Source organism: Coregonus clupeaformis, chromosome 31, assembly GCF_020615455.1.
Source record: "Coregonus clupeaformis isolate EN_2021a chromosome 31, ASM2061545v1, whole genome shotgun sequence".
NCBI lineage: Eukaryota > Metazoa > Chordata > Actinopteri > Salmoniformes > Salmonidae > Coregonus > Coregonus clupeaformis.
In genome coordinates this window covers 22789967-22816593 of record NC_059222.1, presented here as the reverse complement: position 1 = coordinate 22816593, position 26627 = coordinate 22789967, and the positions used below count along the sequence as shown (strand labels likewise).

The 26627-nt window shown below is 44.4% G+C and overlaps 1 pseudogene; it reads left to right on the top strand.

Moving 5' to 3' along the window:
- Positions 1-1520: 1520 nt before the first annotated feature.
- On the top strand, positions 1521-26627 carry LOC123482393 (annotated as a pseudogene).

Here is a 26627-nt window from a genome sequence, read left to right as displayed (position 1 = left end):
ACAGAGCCTGGATTTGAACCAGGATCTCTAGTGGCACAGCTAGCACTGCGATGCAGTGCCTTAGACCACTGCGCCACTCGTACTCAACCTCATCATACATAGGCTACATTGACTAATTTAGCCTCTAGTGGAACAGCGCATACAGTGTAATGAAATAGATGCATAATACACGCTTTAAAGGCGACTTCAAATACTGACCAATGTGAAAGTAACCCGAGCATAAAACAGCTGACTGCCAATGCAAACTATGCCAGATAAATCCTATGTAACAGTTGTTAAAATACTTTGTGAATTTCACTAGGTTCATATATCAATATAGCATGTTGATTTGTTATTATGAATGCCTGCATCCTGGGAATAGGGGAGTGTGTACTTACATTTTGCCATGCGTGCTGTTACAGGGGGGTCGCAGTTCCGGAACGACCCACTAGGTGTCATCCTCCGACAACCTTAGGCACCTCCTTACTCACAGTCTGGACTAATCATCATCCTATTGGTGTCACCTGTGTCTACCTGTTCACCTGTGTATTTATGCCCTCAATTCCCTGTGTTCCCTTGCTCTGTTTTCTCTGCTAGTTTCTCGATGCCAAAGAGTACTAATCAGTGTCTGATCACGAGACTTATGTACAGGTACTTGAGAAGTGTTCTCCCTGTTTCATTGTTGTTTTCAGTCATAGTTAGTATTTCGTATGTTTGCTGTCAACCTGTTTTTGGAGACAAGTCTATCTATTTTTTCGTGACAAGTCTGTTATTTTTTATCCTGGTTTTGGGACCACCAGTAAAGATCCTTGTTTCACCATCTCTGCCTACTGTCTATCCTGCCCTGCACCTGGGCCACACCTCACACCAACCCTTACAGAAAACAGAGCCAATATGGACCCAGCGGAGGCAGCACAGTATCGTAGCGCATTGGCAACGCATGGAGCTATGCTGAACCAGCACGACCGCAGCCTGGAGCAGATCACCGAGAATCTCCGACAGCTGACAATCTCCGACAGCTGACTATCGCCGTGCTGAGCCGGGTGGACACCCGACCAGCCCTGGCAGCAGGCGGAGTGGAAGCTGCGGCAGCGGCGTCTCCAGTCTCGCCTGCGGCATCGCGCGAACCCCGCCTACCACCTCCGGAGAGGTACGACAGACGTCCAGAGGGCTGAAGGGAATTCCTCACCCAGTGTTCCCTGGTATTCAGCCTACAACCCTCCTCCTTCCAGACAGAGCAGGGCCGGGTGGCCTACATTATCACTCTGTTGACAGGTCGGGCCCTTTCCTGGGCTGCCGCGGAGTGGGAGAGACAAACTCCGGCGTGCTCCGACTCCTACAAATTCACCCGGGAGCTACGCAAGGTGTTTGACACCTCTCGGGTGGTGTCGGGGCACAAGGCCGGGAGGCGGCTCACGGCCTGTCGGCAAGGTGACCGTTCAGTAGCAGACTACTCCGTGGAGTTCCGGACCCAGGCTCGAGAAGCAGGATGGGAGGAGGCCGCCCTGGTCGTCCTTTACGCGCAGGGGCTATCGGAGGGGATGAAGGACGAACTCTCCTTCAAGGAGCTGCCTGAGAAACTGGACTGCCTTGTTGACCTCTCAGTGCGGGTAGACAATCGGCGTCGTGAGAGGGCACACGAGAGAGGGATGACGCAAGGCGCGCTTGTCCAGGATGGAGAAGCAGAGACGTCTGTTCCAGCGACGTCTCCTGTACTGTGGCCAAACAGGATACAACTGCGACTCATGCCCGGAGAAGCCGGGAAACGTGAGGGCTCGCTAATATCGGAAGGGCGCTAGCAAGCCGGAAACCGAAACCCCAACCACAGAGACTCCCAGACTTTTCTCCCCGTCAGGGTTCAGTGGGCCCGCACTGCGCGTCGGGCACATGCACTGGTGGATTTGGGGGCCACGGGAAACCTGATGGAAGCGGGGCTGGCCCAAGGGTGGAGCGTTCCGTTACTCTCCCTCTCCGAGCCAGTTCCGGTCATGGGCCTGGACAACCGGACGTTGGGGTCGGGCTTCATCACCCGGCACACTGTCCCCGTGCGTGTCCAGGTGGCAGGGGGGCTATGGGAGGATATCCAGTTTTTCATTGTGGACTCTCCGGAGTGTCCCCTCGTCCTTGGGCACCCCTGGCTGGTCACCCACAAACCCCGGATAGACTGGTCAGCGGGGCGGCTCATCCTGGAGCAAGGCTCCGCCTCCGTCCTGTTCCGGTCTCCACCGACCACTCTTCAGCCCAAACCACCGTCCCAGACCACCTACCAGTCCTCACCTCTTCCCAGGCCCCGCACTCCGAACCGCCTACCGCCCTAGCGGCGGTTGCCATGAGGCTGGCCATGAGGGAGTATATCGACGAGGCACTCGCCGAGGGTCACATCCGTCCCTCTACCTCACCCGTGGGCGCGGGCTTCTTCTTCGTGGGGAAAAAGGACGGTGGGCAGCGGCCGTGCATTGATTACCAGGCATCCAACGACATCACGGTTAAGAACTGCTACCCACTCCCCCTGATGACGACGGCATTCGAGTCGTTGCAGGGTTCCTGGGACTTCACCAAGCTGGACTTACGAAATGCCTACAACCTGGTGAGGATTCATGAGGGGGACGAGCAGAAGACAGCTTTTAACACACCCAGTGGGCATTACGAGTACCAAGTCACGCCGTTCGGTCTAGCCAACGTGCCTGCGGTGTTCCAGGCGTTGGTCAATGACGTGCTCCGGGACCTCCTCGACTACAGCGTCTTTGTGTATTTGGATAACATCCTAATAATTTCAAAGGACATGAGTGAACACCAGCAGCACGTTCGGCAGGTCCTCCAACGCCTTCTCCGTCACCAGCTCTACGTCAAGGCGGAGAAGTGCATGTACCACACAGAGACAGTCTCCTTCCTGGGGTTCATCGTCACCCAGGGGGACCTACGGATGTACCCAGCCAAGGTCAGCGCGGTACTGGATTGGACCCAGCCCTCCTCCCTCAAGCAACTACAATGGTTTTTAGGGTTCGCTAATTTTTATAGGCGATTCATTCGCAATTTTAGCTCCCTAGCCGCTCCCCTGACAGCCCTCACCCAGATGAGCATGCGACATTTGATGCGCTTAAGCAGCACTTTACATCGGCCCCAGTCCTAGGGCATCCTGATCTGTCCCTGCCGTTCATTGTGGAGGTGGATGCTTCAGACGTTACGGTGGGAGCAATCCTGTCCCAACAGTTCCTCACGGATGGTAAGACTCACCCCTGCACGTTTTTCTCCCGTCGGCTGTCCCCGGCGGAGCGGAATTTTGGCGTGGGGAACCGTGAGCTGCTAGCGGTCAAGCTCTCCCTGGGGGAGTGGAGGCATTGGCTAGAGGGGGCCGCACATCCATTTGTCATATGGACTGACCATAAGAACTTAGCCTACATTCAGGGGGCCAAGAGGCTCAACTCGCGCCAGGCCAGGTGGGCATTGTTCTTCACCTGGTTCCGGTTCACGATCTCATACTGTGGACCTGGTGGAGAGGAATGACTCCATTGTCCCCAACACCCTGATTGCTGCCCAAGTCTTGTGGGGAATCGATAGGCTGGTCAGAGCAGCGCTACGGCGTGAGTCCGATCCGGCCGGAGGTCCATCGGGGAGGATGTACGTACCCAAGGCTGCGCGCTCGCAACTGCTTCAGTGGGCGCACTCGTCCGACCTCACCAGCCATCTGGGGGGCGCCAGGATGTTGGAGTTCCTGCATAGGAGGTTCTGGTGGCCATCAGCTGAGGGGGATACGCACGCCTTCGTGGCGGCTTGCCCGGTGTGCACGCGCACAAACAGCTCAGCCATTCAGAGTGGTCCGGCGAGTCAACCCAGTGGCCTACCGCCTGCAACTTCCCCCAACCATGCGGGTGCATCCCACGTTCCATGTGTAAAAAGTTGGTCCCATGTTTCATGAGCTGAAATAAAAGATTCCAGAAATGTTCTATACGCACATAAAACTTATTTCGCTCAAATTTTGTGCACAAATGTGTTTACATCCCTGTTAGTGAGCATTTCTCCTTTGCCAAGATAATCCATCCACCTTACAGGTGTGGAATATCAAGAAGCTGATTAAACAGCATGATCATTACACAGGTGCACCTTGTGCTGGGGACAAAAAAAGGCCACTCTAAAATGTGCAGTTTGTCACACAACACAATGACACAGATGTCTCAAGTTTTGAGGGAGCGTGCAATTGGCATGTTGACTGCAGGAATGTCCACCAGAGCTGTTGCCAGAGAAGTGAATGTTCATTTCTCTACCAAAAGCCGCCTCCAACGTCGTTTTAGAGAATTTGGCAGTACGTCCAACTGGCCTCACAACCGCAGACCACGTGTAACCATGCCAGCCCAGGACCTCCACATCCAGCTTCTTCACCTGCGGGATCGTCTGAGACCAGCCACCCGGACAGCTGATGAAACTGAGGAGTATTTATGTCTGTAATAAAGTCCTTTTGTGGGGAAAAACGAATTCATGGCTGCGCCCCTGCCCAGTCATGAAATCCATAGAGTAGGGCCTAATGAATTTATTTCAATTGACTGATTTCCTCATATGAACTGTAATTTTAAAGCAGCAAAATGTGAAATATGTGCAAGGGTGTGTAGGCTATCACTAGGCACTGTAATTCCATAGCAGATCAATTTATGTTTGAAATTCAACAATTAAACGTGATTCCACTGCATCCTGCACACACAAGATGTTGAAATAATTTTTTAATTTTTTAATTTTGATTGAATATTAAAATATACAATCTACAGTCGTGGTCAAAAGTTTTGAGAATGACACAAATACTAATTTTCACAAAGTCTGCTACCTCAGTTTTGATAATGGCAATTTGCATATACTCCAGAATAATAATGTCATGAAGAGTGATCATGAAGAGTGATCAGATGAATTGCAATTAATTGCAAAGTCCCTCTTTGCCATGAAAATGAACTTAATCCCAAAAAGCCCTGCCACAAAAGGACCAGCTGCCATCATGTCAGTGATTCTCTCGTTAACACAGGTGAGAGTGTTGACGAGGACAAGGCTGGAGATCACTCTGTCATGCTGATTGAGTTAGAATAACAGACTGGGAGCTTTAAATGGAGGGTGGTGCTTGAAATCATTGTTCTTCCTCTGTTAACCATGGTTACCTGCAAGGAAACACGTGCCGTCATCATTGCATCATTGCTTTGCACAAAAAGGGCTTCACAGGCAAGGATATTGCTGCTAGTAAGATTGCACCTAAATCAACCATTTTTCGGATCATCAAGAATTTCAAGAAGAGAGGTTCAATTGTTGTGAAGAAGGTGTCAGGGTGCCCAAGAAAGTCCAGCAAGCGTCTCCTAAAGTTGATTCAGCTGCGGGATCGGGGCACCACCAGTGCAGAGCTTGCTCAGGAATAGCAGCAGGCAGGTGTGAGTGCATCTGATCCTCCAAGATCCCCCCCACAGTTCTCCAAGAGCTGCCCCTCAACCATCCGAGACCCCTCCCCCCAATTTATAACATTTTTGACATTCGTTTTTCTGGATTTTGTTGTTGTTATTCTGTCTCTCACTGTTCAAATAAACCTACCATTAAAATTATAGACTGATCATGTCTTTGTCAGTGGGCAAACGTACAAAATCAGCAGGGGATCAAATACTTTTTTCCCTCACTGTATGGCGCTATTTACATGTGTGAATGTGCACGTGTTCAATCCCAGGCTGTGTCGCAGGCGGCCACGACCGGGAGACCCACGAGGCGGCGCACAATTGGCCCAGATTCGTCCGGGTTAGGGGAGGGTTTGGCCGGCCGGGACGTCCTTGTCCCATCGCGCTCTAGCAACTCCTTGTGGCAGGCCAGGCGCATGCACACTGACCTCGGTCACCAGCTGTATGGTGTTTCCTCCGACACAATGGCGCGGCTGGCTTCCGGGTTAAGAGAGCAGTGTGTCAAGAAGCCTTGCGGCTTGGCGGGGTCGTGTTTCGGAGGATGCATGGCTCTCGACCTTCGCCTCTCTCGAGTCCGTACGGGAGTTGTAGCGATGGGACAAGACTGTAACTACCAATTGGATATCATGAAAAAGGGGTAAAAAAACAAAAAAACATTGGGGATAAACAGCAATGACATGGGGGCGAGCCGTTTACACTGTACTGGGAGGTAGCCCTACCAACCCAGTCTAGAGAGAGCCCCATGATACTGACGAGAACCTTCAGTCTGCATCCATTTCGCAGACATATCAATCATATCTCCTTTGACAACTAATGCGCAAATCTAGCTGCTGGCAAATACCGAGTGCTAGCCTTTACGCACGACGAGCTTTGACTTTTGGATAATAAGGGACGTTTTTGGAGAGCACCGGTAAGTGCCACTGTTGCTCATTACCTCAAGTTTTTAATAGACATAGGTCTATTGTTAAAACGAAATGCACGTCTTATGTATTTTCAATGCAACTGATGGGTAAGCCATGGGGTGTTATGGCTATTCTAAAAAGCGTTATTAAATGGAAGCTTTCCAATAACCTACGATATTGATTGGCTAGTGCAAACTTGTTGTTACATGTTATTAAAAGTTTAAGGAAGTTGGATAACATGTACATTTTCATGATGTTAAATGTTATCAAAGATGATTGGTATACCAAACCCATTGTGAAACATTGAACGTACTTCTTCATACTTCTACTTTACACACACACACACGTTTTTGTGCAGGGCTGAATGCTAAAATATTTACAGTATGTTGTCCTAAATTTCGTCATGCTGGCCATGAGGCCTGCAAGGCCTGTTGCATTAATATTTGGGCTTGATATGCCTATATTCTAATGCATTCCTGAAATGATTTTCGCAGTTGCAGGCTAAACTCAGAGGATGTGTTAAATTACACTATATTTACAAAAGTATGTGGACACCCCTTCAAATTAGTGGATTTGGCTATTTCAGCCACACCCGTTGCTGACAAGTGTATAAAATTGAGCACACAGCCATGCAATCTCCATAGACAAACATTGTCAGTAGAATGGCCTTACTGAAGAGCTCAGTGACTTTTAACGTGGCACCGTCATAGGATGCCACCTTTCCAACAAGTCAGCAATGCCAGCGCAAGAACTGTTCGTCGGGAGCTTCATGAAATGGGTTTCCATGGCCGAGCAGCCACACACAAGCCTAAGATCACCATGCGCAATGCTAAGCGTCGACTAGAGTGGTGTAAAGCTCGCCGCCATTGGACTGATGAATCACGCTTCACCATCTGGCAGTCTGACGGACAAATCTGGGTTTGGCGGATGCCAGGAGAATGCTAAGTGCCCCAATGCATAGTGACAACTGTAAAGTTTGGTGGAGGAGGAATAATGGTCTGAGGCTGTTTTTCATGGTTCTTGACGATTCTGTGCTTCCAACTTTGTGGCAACAGTTTGGGGAAAACCCTTTCCTGTTTCAGCATGACAATGATCCATGCACAAAGCGAGGTCCATACAGAAATGGTTTGTGGAGATTGGTGTAGAAGAACTTGACTGGCCTGCACAGAGACCTGACCTCAACCCCATCAAACACCTTTGGGATGAATTGGAAGGCCGACTGCGAGCCAGGCCTAATCGCCCAACATCAGTGCCTGACCTCACTAATGCTCTTGTGGCTGAATGGAAGCAAGTCCCCGCAGCAATGTTCCAACATCTAGTGGAAAGCCTTCCCAGAAGAGTGGAGGCTGTTGTAGCAACAAAGGGGGGGACCAACGCCATATTAATGGCCATGATTATGGAATGAGATGTTCAATGAGTAGGTGTCCACATAATTGTGGTAGTGTATGAATATGATGAGATGTATAGACATTATGGACAGTATATGGATAGAATATGTAGTATATCTGTAGAATATGTAGGATAGAATAGTATATGTACAGCAATAGTTAAATAGGATAGGCCTTGACTAGAATACAGTATATACAGGTAAAAGTCAGTAAATTAGAATATTTTGAAAAACTTGATTTATTTCAGTAATTGCATTCAAAAGGTGTAACTTGTACATTATATTTATTCATTGCACACAGACTGATGCATTCAAATGTTTATTTCATTTAATTTTGATGATTTGAAGTGGCAACAAATGAAAATCCAAAATTCCGTGTGTCACAAAATTAGAATATTACTTAAGGCTAATACAAAAAAGGGATTTTTAGAAATGTTGGCCAACTGAAAAGTATGAAAATGAAAAATATGAGCATGTACAATACTCAATACTTGGTTGGAGCTCCTTTTGCCTCAATTACTGCATTAATGCGGCGTGGCATGGAGTCGATGAGTTTCTGGCACTGCTCAGGTGTTATGAGAGCCCAGGTTGCTCTGATAGTGGCCTTCAACTCTTCTGCGTTGTTGGGTCTGGCATTCTGCATCTTCCTTTTCACAATACCCCACAGATTTTCTATGGGGCTAAGGTCAGGGAGTTGGCTGGCCAATTTAGAACAGAAATACCATGGTCCGTAAAACCAGGCACGGGTAGATTTTGCGCTGTGTGCAGGCGCCAAGTCCTGTTGGAACCTGAAATCTCCATCTCCATAGAGCAGGTCAGCAGCAGGAAGCATGAAGTGCTCTAAAACTTGCTGGTAGACGGCTGCGTTGACCCTGGATCTCAGGAAACAGAGTGGACCGACACCAGCAGATGACATGGCACCCCAAACCATCACTGATGGTGGAAACTTTACACTAGACTTCAGGCAACGTGGATCCTGTGCCTCTCCTGTCTTCCTCCAGACTCTGGGACCTCGATTTCCAAAGGAAATGCAAAATTTGCTTTCGTCAGAAAACATGACTTTAGACCACTCAGCAGCAGTCCAGCTCTTTTTTTTCCTTAGCCCAGGTGAGACGCTTTTCGCTGTTTCTTGGTCAACAGTGGCTTGACACGAGGTATGCGGCAGTTGAAACCCATGTCTTTCAAGCGTCTCTTGGTGGTGGATCTTGAAGCCCTGACTCCAGCAGCTGTCCACTCCTTGTGAATCTCCCCCACATTTTTGAATGGGTTTTTTTCACAATCTTGACTAGGGCGCGGTGATCCCTATCGCTTGTACACTTTTTTCTGACCACAGTTTTTCCTTCCCTTTGCCTCTCTATTAATGTGTTTGGACACAGAGCTCTGAGAACAGCCAGCCTCTTCTGCAATAACCTTTTGTGTCTTTCCCTCCTTGTGCAATGTGTCGATGGTCGCCTTTTGGACAGCTGTCAAATCTGAAGTCTTCCCCATGTTTGTGTAGGCTTCAGAACTGGACTGAGAGACCATTTAAAGCCCTTTGCAGGTGTTTTGAGTTAATCAGCTGATTAGTTTGTGGCACCAGGTGTCTTCAAAATGTAACCCTTACACAATATTCTAATTTTGTGACACACGGAATTTTGGATTTTCATTTGTTGCCACTTCAAATCATCAAAATTAAATGAAATAAACATTTGAATGCATCAGTCTGTGTGCAATTAATAAATATAATGTACAAGTTACACCTTTTGAATGCAATTACTGAAATAAATCAAGTTTTTCAAAATATTCTAATTTACTGACTTTTACCTGTATATATACAGTGGGGGAAAAAAGTATTTAGTCAGCCACCAATTGTGCAAGTTCTCCCACTTAAAAATATGAGAGAGGCCTGTAATTTTCATCATAGGTACACGTCAACTATGACAGACAAAATGAGGAAAAAAATCCAGAAAATCACATTGTAGGATTTTTAATGAATTTATTTGCAAATTATGGTGGAAAATAAGTATTTGGTCAATAACAAAAGTTTCTCAATACTTTGTTATATACCCTTTGTTGGCAATGACACAGGTCAAATGTTTTCTGTAAGTCTTCACAAGGTTTTCACACACTGTTGCTGGTATTTTGGCCCATTCCTCCATGCAGATCTCCTCTAGAGCAGTGATGTTTTGGGGCTGTCGCTGGGCAACACGGACTTTCAACTCCCTCCAAAGATTTTCTATGGGGTTGAGATCTGGAGACTGGCTAGGCCACTCCAGGACCTTGAAATGCTTCTTACGAAGCCACTCCTTCGTTGCCCGGGCGGTGTGTTTGGGATCATTGTCATGCTGAAAGACCCAGCCACGTTTCATCTTCAATGCCCTTGCTGATGGAAGGAGGTTTTCACTCAAAATCTCACGATACATGGCCCCATTCATTCTTTCCTTTACACGGATCAGTCGTCCTGGTCCCTTTGCAGAAAAACAGCCCCAAAGCATGATGTTTCCACCCCCATGCTTCACAGTAGGTATGGTGTTCTTTGGATGCAACTCAGCATTTTTTGTCCTCCAAACACGACGAGTTGAGTTTTTACCAAAAAGTTATATTTTGGTTTCATCTGACCATATGACATTCTCCCAATCCTCTTCTGGATCATCCAAATGCACTCTAGCAAACTTCAGACGGACCTGGACATGTACTGGCTTAAGCAGGGGGACACGTCTGGCACTGCAGGATTTGAGTCCCTGGCGGCGTGGTGTGTTACTGATGGTAGGCTTTGTTACTTTGGTCCCAGCTCTCTGCAGGTCATTCACTAGTTCCCCACGTGTGGTTCTGGGATTTTTGCTCACCGTTCTTGTGATCATTTTGACCCCACGGGGTGAGATCTTGCGTGGAGCCCCAGATCAAGGGAGATTATCAGTGGTCTTGTATGTCTTCCATTTCCTAATAATTGCTCCCACAGTTGATTTCTTCAAACCAAGCTGCTTACCTATTGCAGATTCAGTCTTCCCAGCCTGGTGCAGGCATACAATTTTGTTTCTGGTGTCCTTTGATAGCTCTTTGGTCTTGGCCATAGTGGAGTTTGGAGTGTGACTGTTTGAGGTTGTGGACAGGTGTCTTTTATACTGATAACAAGTTCAAACAGGTGCCATTAATACAGGTAACGAGTGGAGGACAGAGGAGCCTCTTAAAGAAGAAGTTACAGGTCTGTGAGAGCCAGAAATCTTGCTTGTTTGTAGGTGACCAAATACTTATTTTCCACCATAGTTTGCAAATAAATTCATAAAAAATCCTACAATGTGATTTTCTGGATTTTTTTTCTTCTCAATTTGTCTGTCATAGTTGACGTGTACCTATGATGAAAATTACAGGCCTCTCTCATCTTTTTAAGTGGGAGAACTTGCACAATGTATACCACTGTATGAAGTGGTTAAAACACTATGTAAACATTATTTAAATTAACCAGTGTTCCATTACTATGTCACCTACATAGGGCAGCAGTCTCTAAGGTGCCGGATAGAGTACCGGGTGGTAGCCGGCTAGTGACAGTGACTAAGGTTCAGGGCAGGGTACTGGGCCATAGCCGCGGGAAGTAGGGGGTGCTGAGGATGCTGCAGCACCCCCTGAAAAATCAGAATAAAAAAAGATATATAATTAAATATATTTTCACAAAAGTAGTCCTGTATTAGCGGCAGTGGCGATGTTAGCATGTAAATCTTGGTGGGGCAAACAAAACAAAAAACATGGGGATGCATGCCAGCAATGCCACGAAACAACAAGAACACTAAACAATACATGAATTGGACTATAACGGTGACAAACAGTGCCCACAAACTGTTAGGGCCTACATAAAGCTGTCCCTACAGCAGAGTCCCAACAGCAGTCCCAACAACTTACCACTGTTACACCTGGCTATCAGTGGAGCCTTGTCTGGCAGCAAAACAGTTAATTCAGTCTCATTAACCACCTTTTAAAAAAACATAGCTGATATGGCTGACTTGCTTAAACAAATGTGGTTTCTACTGACAATTGAGATGTACAAACTATGGCACAAGGGGATGACATGCGGATAAGAGGCAATCCGTAATTTCAATTAAGACAATGAGCAAGCTAGGACGGACATAGTCAATATAACTATTTGTTCAGCACTTTTGAAATGTACAGCGACAGATTTCATAACATGGGCCGTTCTTACAGTATTCTCCCTGTACACCAAGTCAGAACCGTATGATAAATAAAGGGGCCATATAAGCAGACAATGAAAGCTGTTACAATATTCGATGATGACATCTCTCTAAAACAGGCTATAGGCTACATGTGCACCACCAAGTCAGAACAGTAGGCTAAATTATGAGGGGAAAAGGGACCAAATTATTAGTGTGACGCACATGGGCTACTAACAGCTTACTACACAACATACACTTAGAATTACTTTCTTAGCTACAGTATACATATCTCCCAGCATATTACATCATTTATGCAGCAGCATACAATACATTTTTGGACTCACCTTGTTGTGCTCACTTGAACAGGAAGGTGGCGCTGGTGGTCCTTCTTGGGCAAATTTTGTCATCAAACTTTGTCATCAAATTCTGGCATTCTCTGGATTTATGGTGCTTTCAAGACAACAGGGAACTCTGAAAAAAACAAGGTCAAATCATGACGTTAATGATCTTCAGGTCGGAGCTCTAGAAAGAGGCCCGAGTTCACGACTTGGAATTTCGAGTTTGATGACCATTCCCAGTTGGAGCTAGTTTTTTTCAGAGTTCCCAGTTGTCTTGAACTCACTGAAGTCTGCGATTTCCCAGTTCCGAGTTTCCAGTTGTTTTGAAAGTGGCAGAAGTCATGCTGGATTGACAGCATGGCCAATGTTGAATATTTATCATTTTAATCATGGAAAAGAGACCCTTAAACCCAGACTTGGACCACACATCCACTCCACTGAATAGCAGGCCAGTGATTGCGTTGCAATGCTTGCAGTTAGCCACTGATTCTTTCCAAAGCACTCATTGTTGATTTCCAACTTGTTGTGTAATGTTTATGTCCATTGGCCGATGAGCACCAATACATTTGATCTATAATTTCCCTTCATAATTTCTCTTCATATGACAAGGATTGAAAAGGATTTGCCAGTAGATTGTCGACTTGATTCATGATGATGACTGCTAGCTTGCTAGCTAAGATGTTGAAAGTATGATGTTGATATGATCAGTCCAATCAAAGCTACTGTAGATATAACGTGATTTTACGTCATTTTATCTGTGGCCAATGACCTTGAGCCTTCTTGGATGGGCACTTCTAATGTATGGCAGCACCCAAGGGGCTTGGATTTTCGAGCTCTCCCCGTAGATTTTGCGGTGAGGTAGTGTCCCCATAAGTGAAAGAACACTGAGCCAATCACAGCGCAACTAGAGAACATTACCAGCCCCTACGCTTCGTATTTTCCGCTGGCTGCCCCACCACCACAGAAAGCACTGAGCTAGGCTGAAACACCTACATTTTGGAGCTGCCTTACTCAAGAAAGCAAAAAAGAGACCATGTTTGTATGCGTCTTTATTAACTCAATAATTTATGTATTTTTACATTGTTTGCAAACTGATACGTGACACGTATTAATGCCAAAATAACATGCAAAACAGCCACCAAAAAAATACAATATATATACTGTATATTATTTTTTTCTAGCTAAACAGATTGGGCTCAAAACAGGCTCTGCCCCACCTGCCCTGAATGACGGGTTGCCACTGATTATTGGATAGATATAGCCCTCTGCAGCATGGGAAAAACGTTTTGAATTAAATCAAAACACACTAATTTAACTGTGCCAAACTCAGTTGTTTGATTTTGATTTGGACAATTTATGACTTTGCATAATATGGCATGTCCCAATGCCACACAAGTAACTCGAACACCTGCATGAATAATGTATGATGTCAATGAGAAATTTGCCAAAAAGTTTGTAAGTGTGCTATCTCAATTTCATTTATTTCCATGATCTGTGAATTTGAGATTGAATCAGGATTCTGCTGTTGTCTAACCTGGCAGGCAACCATATTGAAAAGTTAACTATTTTGCACATAGCAGGCCAAAACACCAACCACTGACTCATATTCAGTTTTGGAGAGATAAAGTTTATATTCCAGAATATTCGTGCTCAAAAGGCCATGGACCCGAATTGCATCCGTTTCTTTGGGGAACCATCTGCATCTTGGCTGTACAGCTTTGACATTTAGTCTACTGGAGGTGAGGATTAAACATACCACTATAGGATTGTTGTTAGTGGATCGATACCCATTAGGACTGTGGCGGTGCTTTGATCTATCATGTTCATCTTTTATTTAAAAATATTCAATCCCCTCGATTCATTCGTTAGGGAAAATATGTAATATCCCAGGCAGGATAGCTAATGTTTAACTACAAGTGAAAGTAATTAGGCTATAACACAAAATAACCTAGACATTGACCAGTCATTTGATCAAATACGTCAGGACTGCCAATCGAATGAAATTTAGCCGATGTATTTCTCTGTGACCGGTTCAGACCATGCAAATGGATGTGTTGAATTTAGCTGTCAAATTGATATCGTAATTCTATTGAATTGTTGTCAATCTCCCACATTAGAAATGTAGGCCTATATATGATGATACATGCCTATAGCCTAATCTTTCAGTGAGGCAGTGATCAAATAGGCTACAATTGTGTGGTATAATAGCTTATTCTTCAAATCTCAAGACAGATTCTTGCCATATACCCTGTCATGAGAATACTATAATAATAGCTTTAAATATTATTCCATAAAAAGCTCCTAACCTGGAGGAACGATGCATGAATATATGTGGTGTCGAGATTTGACAATGATTTATTTCAAGATTTAAACTTAAATGTTAAGTCTCTGTAATTGCCAAGTTGATGTAACCCGAGACCTCCAGGCATAAAGTATTTATATCAGTCACTGATCAGCCCAGATGAAGGCTGGAGAAAGCCGATGAAGAGCACCGATTAATCTTATCACTTGTGGATCTGAAGATTAAAGTCTGAAGAGAGGAAGACAGCGTAGGAAGCAATGTTTACATCATCTATTCTAAACCATCAAAATCAATTAAATAGAAATAGATAGGTTAGCGAGCCCATGGATCTCTCCTCTACTGAAACTTCAATATAGAAAATCAAACAACATGATGCTTCATGCTGGCTGTAACGTTCCTTGAATTATTTCCTGCTATGTCACAGAGTAAGCTACATTAATATAATACCAATCATATCCACCCCCCAAAAATATTGTCCATATAGGCTACTTATAATACATTTGCAGGATCTTCTTCATTCAGGATATGTACACTTTAAGAAGATGAATTTTACACCAGACGGCTGCAAATGGCTACAGGGATTGGTCTGACGAATACATCTACTCTGCAAACTCTTCCTCAAGTATTTCATGAATGACGTGACAGGGATGGTGGGGGTCATCTATGGTTGCTCACCAGACTATCTGACATATGATTTAGGAACTGGCTTCAGAGCAATACAACTTTGTGTTTTATATTATTTGCAGGGTGCTTTGCACTGTTGTGCTGCCTTCGAGAACAAAGATAAGAACTCTCAGATTTCTTTGGCAGACGGTCTGGTCTCCTATAGATGTACTGCATGGCAAAATAAATAAAACATATATTTAAAGAAATAAGTAATAGCCTACATGATATCCTGAACAATGCCCACATCTTAGGCCTCTCCTGAAACGTCGAATGGGGCCGTTTTATTTCTCTATCAGAAAATGGTTGGTTGGTTACAATTTGATAAATTCTAATTGATGCCATATACAGTACCAGTCAAAGGTTTGGACACACCTACTCTTTCCAGGGTTTTTCTTTATTTTTACTATTTTCTACATTGTAGAATAATAGGGAAGACATCAAAACTATGAAATAACACATGGAATCATGTAGTAACCAAAAAATTGTTAAACAAATCTAAATATATTTTATATTTGAGATTCTTCAAAGTAGCCACCTTGATGACAGCTTTGCACACTCTTGGCATTCTCTCAACCAGCTTCATGAGGAATGCTTTTCCAACAGTCTTGAAGGAGTTCCACATATGTTGAGCACTTGTTGGCTGCTTTTCCTTCACTCTGCGGTCCAACTCATATCAAACTATCTCAATTGGGTTGAGACCGGGTGACTGTGGAGGCCAGGTCATCTGATGCAGCACTCCATCACTCTCCTTCTTGGTCAAATAGCCCTTACACAGCCAAATGATAGTCCCACTAAGCGCAAACCAGATGGGATGGCGTATCGCTGCAGAATGCTGTGGTAGCCATGTTGGTTAAGTGTGCCTTGAATTCTAAATAAATCACAGACAGCGTCACCAGCAAAGCACCATCACACCTCCTCATCCATGCTTCACGGTGGGAACCACACATGCAGAGATCATTCGGTCACCTACTCTGCGTCTCACAAAGACACGGCGGTTAGAACCAAAAATCTCACATTTGGACTCATCAGACCAAAGGACAGATTTCCACCGGTCTAATGTCCATTGCTCATGTTTCTTGGCCCAAGCAAGTCTCTTCTTCTTATTGGTGTCCTTTAGTAGTGGTTTCTTTGCAGCAATTCGACCATGAAGGCCTGATTCACGCAGTCTCCTCTGAACAGTTGATGTTGAGATGTGTCTGTTACTTGAACTCTGTGAAGCATTTATTTGGGCTGCAATTTCTGAGGCTGGTAACTCTAATGAACTTATCCTCTGCAGCAGAGGTAACTCTGGGTCTTCCTTTCCTGTGGTGGTCCTCATGAGAGCCAGTTTCATCATAGAGCTTGATGGTTTTTGCGTCTGCACTTGAAGAAACTTTCAAAGTTCTTGAAATGTTCCGGTTTGACTGACCTTCATTTCTTAAAGTAATGATGGAGTGTATTTTCTCTTTGCTTATTTGAGCTGTTCTTGCCATAATATGGACTTGGTCTTTTACCAAATAGGGCTATCTTCTGTATACCACCCCTACCTTGTCACAACACAATTGATTGGCTCAAACGCATTAAGAAGGAAAGGAATTCCACAAATTAACTTTTAAGAAGACACACCTGTTAATTGAAATGCATTGCAGGTGACTACCTCATGAAGCAGGTTGAGAGAATGCCAAGAGTGTGCAAAGCTGTCATCAAGGCAAAGGCTGGTGTCACGCCCTGGCTCTGGGGACTATGTTATGTTGAGCCAGGGTGTGTAAGTCTATGTTTTATATATCTAGGTTGGCCTGAGTGACTCCCAATCAGAGACAACGAGTGTCAGCTGGTTGTCTCTGATTGGGAGCCATATTTAACTATCGGTCTTTTCACTTTGTGTTGTGGTTTCTTGTTCCTTTTGGTTTGTGTATCGAAGGACTTCACGTTTCGTTCATTGTTTTGATCGTGTGATCTTGTTAATAAATATAAATATGTTCACCCGCAACGCTGCGCCTTGGTCCTCCCCCATTAGACGATCGTGACAGAAAATCCCACCTAAACCAGACCAAGCAGCGTGAAGAGGAGAGAGGAAGGACCTTGGATCAGGGGAGTAGGAGTTTCGGCTGGGCCACGCTAAGTGAAGAGGAGAGAGGCTGGTCTATGAAGCAATGGATCGAGAGTCTGGCGAGAGCTAGGGAGGCCTGGTCCACGGGGAGGAGAGAACCCCAGAAAATTTTTAGGGGGGGCTCACGACGTGGACGACGGGGCAGCAGGAGGCCGCGATGGAGCGGTCCAGCGGGTGTGAAGAGGGAGGCCGCCAGGTTAAGGGGGCCACTGGTCACAGAGGAGAGGGAAAGTGTGGAGGCACGGCGAGAGGTACTGGGGTGTGTTACCAGTCCGGTCCGGCCCGTTCCTGATCCCTGCGTAGGGCCAGTGGTGTGTGTCCCCAGTACGGTCCGGCCTGTTCCTGTTCCTCGCATCGAGCCTGTGGTGCGTGTCGTCAGTCCGGCCCGGCCTGTTCCTGCTTCCCGCATCGAGTCTGTGGTGCGCGTCGCCAGCCCGGCCCGGCCTGTTCCTTCTCCCCGCACCAAGTCTGTGGTGCGTCTCGTCAGCCCTGTCCGGCTCGTTCCTGCTCCCCGCACCAAACCTGTGGTGCGCGTCGCCAGCCCGGCCCGGCCCGTTCCTGCTCTCCGCACCAAGTCTGTGGTGTGCGTCGTCAGTCCGGCACGGCCCGTGCCTGTTCCCCGCACCAGGTCAGGGGTGCGCTTCGACGGCCCGGCTCGGCCCGCTCCTGCTTCCCACACCAAGCCAGTGGTGTGCGTCGTCAGTCCGGCACGGCCCGTTCCTGCTCTCCGCACCAAGTCTGTGGTGCGCGTCGCCAGCCCAGTCCGGCCCATCCAAGCTTCCCGCACCAAGCCAGTGGTGTGCGTCGTCAGCCCTGTCAGGCCCGTGCCTGCTCTCCGCACCAAGTCTATGGTGCGTTTCGTCAGCCCTGTCCGGCCCGTTCCTGCTCTCCGCACCAGGTCTGTGGTGCGCGTCGCCAGCCCAGTCCGGCCCATCCAAGCTCCCCGCACCAGGTCAGTGGTGCGCGTCGCCAGCCCTGTCCGGCCCGTGCCTGCTCTCCGCACCAAGTCTATGGTGCGTTTCGTCAGCCCTGTCCGGCCCGTTCCTGCTCTCCGCACCAAGTCTGTGGTGCGCGTCGCCAGCCCAGTCCGGCCCATCCAAGCTCCCCGCACCAGGTCAGTGGTGCGCGTCGTCAGCCCGGTCCGGCTCAGTCCTGCTCCCCGCACCAAGTCAGGGGTGCGCTTCGTCAGCCCGGTCCGGCCCGTTCCTCCTCCACGCATCAAGCCAGGGGTGTGCGTCGTCAGTCCAGCACAACCCGTGCCTGGGTCATGTCCGGAGCCGGATCCGCCGCCGAGGCGGAGTGCCCACCCGGTCCCTCCCCTGTTGTGGTTGTTTGGCGCGGCCGGAGTCCGCGCCTTTGGGGGGGGGGTACTGTCACGCCCTGGCTCTGGGGACTATGTTATGTTGAGCCAGGGTGTGTAAGTCTATGTTTTATATATCTAGGTTGGCCTGAGTGACTCCCAATCAGAGACAACGAGTGTCAGCTGGTTGTCTCTGATTGGGAGCCATATTTAACTATCGGTCTTTTCACTTTGTGTTGTGGTTTCTTGTTCCTTTTGGTTTGTGTATCGAAGGACTTCACGTTTCGTTCATTGTTTTGATCGTGTGATCTTGTTAATAAATATAAATATGTTCACCCGCAACGCTGCGCCTTGGTCCTCCTCCTTAAGCGATCGTGACAGCTGGCTCCTTTGAAGAATCTCAAATGTAAAATATATTTTGATTTCTTTTAACACTGTTTTGGTTACAACATGATTCCATATGTGTTATTTCATAGTTTTGATGTCTTGAATATTATTCTACAATGTACAAATAAAGAAAAACCCTTGAATGAGTAGGTGTGTCCAAACTTTTGACTGGAACTGTATATATATAAACTGTGAGATAGTTTAGGGGATACATCGGCTTAGATTAGATTGTTATATGCCAAATGATTATTAAAAATGGCAAGGCCTCCTGCTGCCCTTCTCATGCGATTCCAATTGGTAACAGGGGGGATTAAGTACAATAAACAATCAAATGGATTTACTAATGTTCAAACAACTAATCATAATCCATTAAGCAGCCATATTTACAGCAGCAATTATATCCTAAATTAATTTATGTAAGGCAAATAAACCATAATACATACTGTATATATTTATATTCCGTACTCTGACATTGCTCATCCTAATATTGATTTGTTTCTTAATTCCATTATTTTTCTTTTTAGATTTGCATGTATTGTTTTGCATTGTTAGATATTACTGCACTGTTGGAACTAGGAACATAAGCATTCACACCCGCAATAACATCTGCTAAATATGTATATGCTACCAATAACATTTGATTTGATTTGATTCTTATTTACGGAATGAGGTCCTGGTGATCAGTGAAAAGTGTTTTCCAATAGGCGATGTGGCCATAATTCTTCTTCACTGTCTAGTCAGCTGCGTAGGCTAAAAGCTACCCATGTTCTCCTTCAACTTCTCCCATAGTGGGCGCCTTCCGCTGATGAGTTTATAACCAATCATTGGACTGGATTATAATTCTCCTCTATGTTTTTGAAAGGAGAGAGCTCTCGTTATTGATTCTAGAGGCAATGGATGTGAAATTAATCATATTTAGTCAGTAGTCGCGCGATCTACGTTATGGCTAAACTACGCTAAAATAAGGTAAGCCGAGGGCTGAAAAATGCATGTAAATGGTGGGTTATTTTCTTTGTGATTTATGACAATATCACTCGCGCGCGGTTCAAGCAGAGTTCATAAAGCTGTATGCCTCCATACCATTCAACATTTATTTTCGCTTCAAAATAACTGTGTCTAATTTTCTGTTTTACCTCTTTTGTTTGCTTATAACAGCCTACTCGTTATAGCATAGTCGTTATCATGAATTTAGAGACCTTGATTTTCTTCATGTTGAAGATTTCAATGGAAATGTAAAGAAACGTTATTAGACATTTACAACATATAGGCTACCATTAAGTTTATTTTTTTAATATTGTATTTATTTTTATAAACTTTTATTTATTCACAGTAGCCCAATTGAGACAGGGTCTCATTCCTAATGGTGTTGGTTCCCAACACATTTTCTCACAACAGGAAGAACAATTTACATTACAATTAAAACAAGAAGAATAAAAATAACCACAAGGCACAACCTCAACATCACAATTTCAACAAATAAACCACTACAGTGGCAAGCCTAAATAAGTTCAGGAGTAAAAATGTGCTTAACAATTCACATAATAAGTTGCATGGACTCACTCTGTGTGCAATTATAGTGTTTAACATGATTTTTGAATGACTACCTCATCTCTGTACCCCACACATACAGTTATCTGCAAGGTCCCTCAGTCGAGCAGTGAATTTCAAACACAGATTCAACCACAAAGAACAGGGAGGTGTTCCAATGTCTTGCAAAGAAGGGCACCTAATGGTAGATGGGTTTAAAAAAAAAGCAGACATTGAATATCCCTTTGAGCATGGTGAAGTTATTAATTATACTTTGGATGGTGTATCAATACACAGTCACTACAAAGATACAGGGGTCCTTCCTAACTCAGTTGCTGGAGAGGAAGGAAACCGCTCAGGGATTTCACCATGAGGCCAATGGTGTTTAATGGAGAAAACTGAGAATGGATCAACGACATTGTAGTTACTCCACAATACTAACCCAAAAAACAGAGTGAAATGAAGGAAGCCTGTACAGAATACAAATATTCCAAAACATGCAGCCTGTTTGCAATAAGGAACTAAAGTAAAACTGCAAAAAAATTGGCAAAGAAATGAACTTTATGTCCTGAATACAAAGCGTTATGTTTGGGGCAAATCCAACACATCACTGAGTACCACTCTTCATATTTTCAAGCATGGTGGTGGCTGCATCATGTCATGTGTATGCTTGTCATCGGCAAGGACAAGGGAGATTTTTAGGATAAAAACAAACGGAATAGAGCTAAGCACAGGCAAAATCCTAGAGAAAAACCTGGTTCAGTCTGCTTTCCAACAGACACTGGCAGACAAATTCACCTTTCACCAGGACAATAACTTAAAACACAAGGCTAATTAAATATACACTGGAGTTGCTTACCAAGACGACATTGAATGTATATGAAGGCAGGGTAAAGTGACTAGGCATCAGGATAGATAATAATAAGAGTAAAATAAAGAACAGAGCTGCAGCAGCAAATGATGTGTAAATATGTGTATGTTTGTTTGTGTTGTGTCGGTCTGTGTGTGTGCGTATGTGAATGTGTGTGGGTTTTGTGTGGGAGTATCAAGGTGGTGTGTGTGAGTGTATATATAGTTTGTACATATAATCTAGTGAGGGGTCAGTGCAATATAGAGTATTTAGCAGTCTGGCTATTTAGCAGTCTTATGACTTGGGGGTAGAAGCTGTCTTGGAGCCTGTTGTTCCGAGAGCCAATGCTCCGGTACCATTTGCCAGACGGTAGCAGAGTGAACAGTCTATGGCTTGGGTGGCTGGAGTCTTTGGCAATTTTTGGATATAAAGGTCCTGGATGGCAGGGAGCTCGGCCCCAGTGATGTACTGGTTTGTCCGCACCAGCCACATTAGCGCTTTGTGGTCAATGGCGGTGCATTTGCCATACTAAGCGGTGATGCAGCCAGTCAAGATGCTCTCGATGGTGCAGCTGTATACTTTTTTGAGGATCTGAGGGCCCATGCTAAATCTTTTCAGCCTCCTGAGGGGGAAGAGGCGCTGCCGTGCCTTCTTCACGACTGTGCGGGTGTGTGTGGACCATGTTAGGTCCTTAGTGAAAGAAAGACTCATGGAAAGACTCACAGCTGTAATCGCTGTCAAAGGTGATTCTAACATGTATTGACTCAGGGGGATGAATACTTATCTAATCAAGATATATTAGTGTTTTCTTTTTCTTTTTTTTGTCTTCCACTTTGACAGTACAGAGTATTTTGTGTAGATCGTTGACAAAAAAAAAAGATTAAATCCCTTTTAATCCCACTTTGTAACACAACAAAATGTGGAAAAAGTCAAGGGGTGTGAATACTTTCTGAAGGCACTGTATCTGATATTGAATAAAGAAACGGCTTGTCTGCCAGTGGCAAGTTAGGGTTTTGTTTATGTTTTTCCCTACATGGGACTTTATGATCGAGACTATTGACAGACTTTTTTTGTTTTTTTGTAGAGTTTTGTTGGATAAATCTCTATAGATAGTTAATGTTGTAAAAATGGTATTAATATGTAAGAGCTATATTTATGTGTCTTTAATTAGTTTTATTCATTTGTCTATTCATTTAACATTTAGGGATATTTCTTTTTTTCTAAAATAGCATAATTTCAGGCAAATTAGATTCTACAGGCCTCAAGCATTCTAGCATTAAATTCTTGAAAATAACAAAATAATGTATTGCCTTTATGGCATTCAAATTGCATTGTTGCCTGCATTATTTATTTTTTAAAACCCATTGACAGTGTCTGCAAAAGTATGCTGAATACGATAAACTGGGTTAAAAACTGTTGACTTGTTTTTAAAAACAATGAATTTCTTAAGGTTAAAAATGGAACAGTAGATATTTGAGTAGGACTAGAGTATATAGGTTGTATAGGTTAGTCTGACATTGCCTCTGTAAGTAGGTTGAAAGGGTCCTATTCACGTCATGATGCTATTGAGTTCATAAGATGGATTCATGCTGTCACCTCCCTTATTCTGTGTTTTTTCATAACCTTTCAGGACAGCAACCAAGAGGTAATTGGAAGAAAACTGTCACGTGACTTCTGGGTGCAAATGTTCCTTCAGAAGTTCAAAAGGGCCCCGGTAGCTGGTGAGGCCTTTCTTGGCAATGCAGAAAAATATACCTACCACGGCACCATTACTACTACACTGAACAAAAATATAAACGCAACATGTAAAGTGTTGGTCCCATGTTTCATGAGCTGAAATAAAAGATCCCAGAAATGTTCCATACGCACAAAATGCTTATTTCTCTCAAATGTTGTGCACAAATTTGTTTACATCCCTGTTAGTGAGCATTTATCCTTTGACAAGATAATCAATCCACCTGACAGGTGAGGCATATCAAGAAGCTGATTAAACAGCATGATCATTACAAAGGTGCACCTTGTGCTGGGAACAATAAAAGGCCACTCTAAAATGTGCAGTTTTGTCACACAACAAGCCATGGATGTCTCAAGTTTTGAGGGAGAGTGCAATTGGCATGCTGACTGCAGGAATGTCCACAAGGGCTGTTGCCAGATAATGTAATGTTCATTTCTCTATCATAAGCCGCCTCCAATGTTGTTTTAGAGAGTTTGGCAGTACATCCAACCAGCCTCACAACCGCAGACCATGTGTTTGCTGATGTCAACGTTGTGAACAGAGTGCCCCATGGTGGCTGTGGGGTTATGGTATGGGCAGGGATAAGCTACGGACAACGAACACAATTGCATTTTATTGATGGCAATTTAGATATTTATTACATTTTTGTATTTTACCCTCTTTTTCTCCCCAATTTCGATATTTTCTCATCGCTGCAACAGGCTCGGGAGGCGAAGGTCGAGTCATGCGTCCTCTGAAACATGACCCGCCAAACCGCGCTTCTTAACACCCGTCTGCTTAACCCGGAAGCCAGCCGCACCAGTGTGTCGGAGGAAACACCGCTCACCTGACAACCGAGGTCAGGAGTTGCTAGAGCGCGATGAGCCAAGTAAAGCCCCCCCCCCGGCCAAACCCTCCCCTAACCCAGATGACGCTGGGCCAATTGTGCGCCGCCCTATGAGACTCCCGATCACGTCTGGTTGTAATACAGCCTTAGATCACTGCGCCACTCGGGAGGCCCTATTGATGGTAATTTGAATGCACAAAACAAACGTGACTAGATTTTTTTTAAGGTATCTGAGTCAACAGATGCATATCTGTATTCCCAGGCATGTGTAATCCATAGATTAGAGCCTAATGAACGTATTTCCTCATATGAACTGTAACTCAGTAAAATCTTTACAATTGTTGCATGTTGTGTTTATATTTTTGTTCTGTATATATTTGGAGATTCCCCATACCAAGGTGTCAATGGGTTTAGATACAATCATGACGCACCAGCCCACCAACCCTTGGTCCACCTGGAGAGCCAGAGCAACTTGGAGTTGAATTGCTCATCGCAGTCAAATGGCAACAACAAATCACAGCACCCACAGCACCCAAAAGAGCGTGACCCTAACTCAAATTCGACAAGGCAGATCTGTAAAAAGAACAACCGAGACAAACCCGTAAAAGTATATGGTGTGTATTAAAATGCATAGCCAAACAGTTGGACAGTAGGTGAAATCCCATTTACAAATATTTAATTTTTAAGCTTGATAAATGCTAATATTATGTGATTATGACCAATGGCCGTTGGCTAATTGTAGCCTATTTCCAGTTTCGACAGAAGCTTAAATGTTGATATAATGTAATGTAATATAATGTTGATAAGATTCAATTTATTCATTATGTTACATTTAATTTTATCTCGGCAGAACTCTCTTCTAAAGAGGAAAGCCCATCAACTGCAGCCTAAAAAGGGTGTGCACTACGTACATAAGTGGCCAGTTGGTGGAGCAATTGTTACCTGTGCCATCCCAGGCGCGTGGAGATGCCTAACCAACTCAATTTAAAGGAAAGGCAGATCAAGATTTGGTTTCAAAATCGGAGAATGAAGTACAAGAAAGATGAAAGGTTTAAGGGACTGTGCTCTTCATCAGGTAGCCCAGAAACTCTTACCAGCCTTGGTTATATTAATGCAATGGGTGATGATGATGATTATGACGCTGTTTCCCCGCCATCTTTAAAGGTGCAATATGTAACTTTTTGGGTGACCGACCAAATTCACATAGAAATATGAGCTATAGATCTGTCATTCTCATGACAGCAAGTCTAAGAAGCGGTAGATATGTTCTATTTGCACTATTTCTATGCTTCCCGTTCTTAAGTTTCGTTTTTGCATTTTTTTACTTTAGGTTTTGTACACCAGCTGAAAATACAATATTTTGGATTATTGACTCTATATTTCACAGTGGTTTAGATGGTACAATGATTCTCTACACTATGCATTGCTTGTTTTGTCACATAAACTGAAATTTGGGGAACTATTAGAAGTTTAGCAACCTTGAAAGGGCAGAGCGATATCTGCATATTGCACTTTTAAAAGCTCTTTGATGTAAAGTCCCCTGTTTAGGGGACCTGCTTGGTTCTGGTACCGGTTCCAACTGACATTTCTGCTTATAAATCGATATGGGGACACCATAGATCGAAATGGCTTGCATTGAGCTGTAGCCCTGTTTCTCACGGACACAGGAGTATGTATATTCTGCCTGTATGAAGCAGGATGTGAAATCTGACACCACTTGAAGCTGGGATGTCCCTCCTACCATTTCATTTGCTCTTCCGACTGTTCATCAACTCCGGGCTGAACCATATGTCACAGCCACTAACAACATGCCTGGAATCCGTACATCGTAAGGCAGAAGGAGAGAGTGGTGTCGTTGCTGTAGCACATTCAGAGATCGAGTTATAGCCAGTAATCTAAAATAATTAATCGATTTTAAACAAAACCACTTTCTGTTTGTCATGGATGGACAAGATGAATATGAGATGAAAGGCGTTCCTAAGGAGTTCAGTAAACTAAGCTAGAGCTATTTGAGACGTTCACAGCAATGGGGGCAGCAGACGTTATGATAAAGAGAGACCTTTAGAAAATATGCACATTTTCTCTAACTCTAAATATACAAATATGTATTCTACAGTTATAAGGAAGGTGAAATCTTATGGTTAGTAGTTTTATAAATTGATTTTACTATATTTAGAAAACATATGTGAAGCCTTATACAGTTTTGTTGAATAGGAAATACTGTTTAATATTTCATGTTTTCACATTTTTATCATAGTTGTACTGTGTACTTGACCTTGTCCTCAAAAGTGACTACACCTCAGCAATTTATAACTATTTTTACCAGAAAGGTGAGATTTGAACCTTTCTTGGAGTATGCAGCATTACTAGTTATTGTTTATGGCCCTCTCATGATAAATAATTCTTTTGTGGATTAAGTAGATTACATTTAGTTCAATTTAAGAGTTCAAAGCTTCAACAAAAAGATTATGTCAGTGCATCAGTCTATCCAAACTCAATGAAAGCCCAACAGAAATATGGCAACACAACATCAGAATATGCTCCATGCAGTATGCAGGACAATTATAGTATTTTATTCATAATGCTCAAGATGGCCCTGTTTATGTTGACCTGAACTTGCCATTCACTGCATATGGGATAAATAACGTGTGTAATAATACTGCACAGATGACATCAAGTCAACAACATCCTAAACATACACTGTGATCCAAACACCATACCTGTTGGGGCATAATTATTCTCAAGAAAGAATCAAGCATGCTCTTAAACTGACTCATTTATAG